This window comes from Hypanus sabinus, chromosome 5 (assembly GCF_030144855.1).
Source record: "Hypanus sabinus isolate sHypSab1 chromosome 5, sHypSab1.hap1, whole genome shotgun sequence".
Lineage (NCBI taxonomy): Eukaryota > Metazoa > Chordata > Chondrichthyes > Myliobatiformes > Dasyatidae > Hypanus > Hypanus sabinus.
In genome coordinates, this window is record NC_082710.1 from 138,502,899 (window position 1) to 138,505,787 (window position 2,889).

The window sequence follows — 2,889 nt, forward strand, 5'->3', positions numbered from 1 at the left end:
AATGTGAGCTCAGTTACTGGCTGTGTTGTGGCCTGGAATGAATGTGATCCTTGTCTTAAACCATCATAGAATCTTAGCAATCACCAACACAGATTTTACAAGCTATGATGGAGAAAGGCTTTGACTATTTTCCCTAAAACAAGGGTATGGTTGGAGTCCAATTTGACTATGTGATATTTTGGGATATTAAAAGGTGTTACAGGAAAGCAGATTGCTTTCTTTCCCCAGTGTTTGCTTATATTTATGGAGACACAAGAGATTCCAGTCTTGCATTAGCTCTATCTGCCCACCACCCACAAACTCCACCCTTGGGTGCCCTCTCCCTGCTGTTCCTAACTGCCCACCTAACTGTCTGATTGTAGTTTGCACTTTCTTCTTTTGGCAAATTCCATCACCTGCAACTCATTGTTGGTTCCACCGATCATCTCCCAGCCTCTGTTGATATCTTCACCTTTCCATCCCTCACCTGACTCCACCTGCCAAACAACACTTCCTTGCCCATTGCTCAATAGCTCCTGCTCCACCCCTATCCCCCACATCTTTATACCAGCCACTTCCCTCTAGTTCAGGGGAAGAGAACTCAACCCAAACTGTCAACTGTTCATTTCCCTTCAGAGACACTGCCTGACTGAAAGCTCCTCCAGCAGCTTCTTTGTTTTAACATTTGCTGGTTATGCTTATGTTGAGTCTGCTAGTGATTTTTCCATTATTTCTAGGGTCTAATCTTTTCCCATTGCCTACTCCCAAGGAATATAGGATCTGACTATGGAGGAGTTTGTATCAAGAAAGCCAAAAGTTTTTCCACTCATTTGTTGACAAACTTACACTTTTTTTTGACACAGGTAACATTTCACACACCAAGTACTTCTGCTAAGCTTGAATGAACTCCAATAAAAAGACATTGAAATTTGCATTCAAATTGACTCGCAATACTGAAACTCTGTACAACATCTGGGACATGCAGAAATTACAGTCTGTTCATTTATGCTTGAACAAATCGGATGGGGAATAGGACAATGTTTCTACCTTTGCTCAAAGGTCATTGCCCATAAAAATTAATTTTATTTCTCTCCAACCAGATGTTACCTGTTTTTTCTCCCCAGCAATTTATATTTTTAAAGGATTTTAGACTTCCCACTTGCAATTGGACCCTCCTAAATTGGTGACGTTGAACCAATAATGTTGCAGCTTTTCTTCAACCAGTAGAGATCTTCTGATGAAAGCACACCCAGAGTTGCCAAGTGCAAATTTCTAGAAGTTAAATCCATTGACTATGAAGGAAGAGCAATATATTTCCAAGACAGGGTGGTCTGTGACTTGGAGGGGAACCTGCAGGTGGTAGTTCCAAATGATCTGTTATCATTGATGCTGTGGCAAAATGCAATACATTGTTTACTGTCATATACACAGGCACGTGTATGCACAGCTGCAATGAAAAATTTACTTGCTGCAGCAATCATAAGTAACCTTCTCAAGGAATAATACATATTCAACATAAATGATTATAACTGCTGTAAAAATGAACACAATTAGAACAAACCAAATGTCATTTAATTGTGCACTATGTGGTGATTGTGGAAGGAAGTACAGATGTTCCAGTCGATGTGTGGGGTGTTCAAGCTTCTTGACATTATTGGAGCTCTCCTGATATCAAGGTAGATGTAAAATATTCTTTCAAGCTCCTAACTTGTGATTTGTGGGTGAAAGGTTTGGGGCCCAAGAAGGTGAATCATTTCCCACAGAGCACCCAGACCATACCTTTCTCCTGTAGCTATTCTTTTATACTGCTGGTCCATTTGAATCCCTGGTCAATAGTGGCACATTCCTCATTCACAGTGATGATAAGATATTTGAACAACTCCATAAAAAATTTTAAAACTAAAGCAAGATTGCATGTGAACAGGAAAACCTACTGAGATTGCAAGTGGCGCAGCCATGATCGGGAAATATAGAGGAGACTTGATCCAAACGCAGAGAAGTAGAAGTGAGTTAACAGTGAGTGATCACTTTATTAAGAAACTGTAAAATAACAAGCCATGAGGGCCCACAAAACATTGAGAATGGATAGGTAACAGGAGAAGGTAGCAATTTAACTGAAGGCTAACTGCAACTGGCTAGTTCGAAGCGTGAACGAGTTCTGTGGATGAGAGCTGGGTTAAAGTAGGCTGCCAGTGATGAGTTGGAAATGAGTGGCAGGTGACTGCTATGGAGGGACAGCCCTGAGGCAGTTCACATGAAATTAGGTATGATCCTGAGGGATGGTGGAGGCTGGAAATGGTAAGTGACTGGGTTGAGGTAATGGGTGACTTTGAAAGGACTGATGAATGGGGGCAGGAGCTGTGATAGTTGGCATGCAAGGGCAGATCTCAGCTGAGCAGCCAGGTAGAGTCCTCTGGTGGGAGTAGTTGACCTGGCAGCAGTAACATGGTTGCCAGTTAGGCTAGCCCTCTGTGCCCTCCTCTAAGCACGTGGCAGCAGTGAAAACAGGGCATCAGTGGACAGGACCTCTACCAATGGCTCCCCGACAGTTAACAATGAGGGTTGGTAGCCATGAAGCGATTCAAAGGGTGACATACCCTTGGCAGAGGAGGTGTGTAGGTTATGGGACATTTCGGCCCAGAGCAGATACTTCTTCCATATGGAAAGTTTAGAGGTGGTGAAACATCGCAGAACCTTCTCCAACTGCTGATTTGCTCTTCCTGATTGACTATTGGTCTGCGGATGATAACCAAAGGACAAACTCACTGAGGTGCGGAGAAGCGGGAGAAGAATTGTGGGCTCCAGTCTGATTCAATGTCCCAAGGGAAACCCTGGAGGCAAACTACATGTTGGAGAACCAGGTCCGCAGTCTCAGCAGCTAATAGAAGTCTGGGAAGTGGACCATCTTGG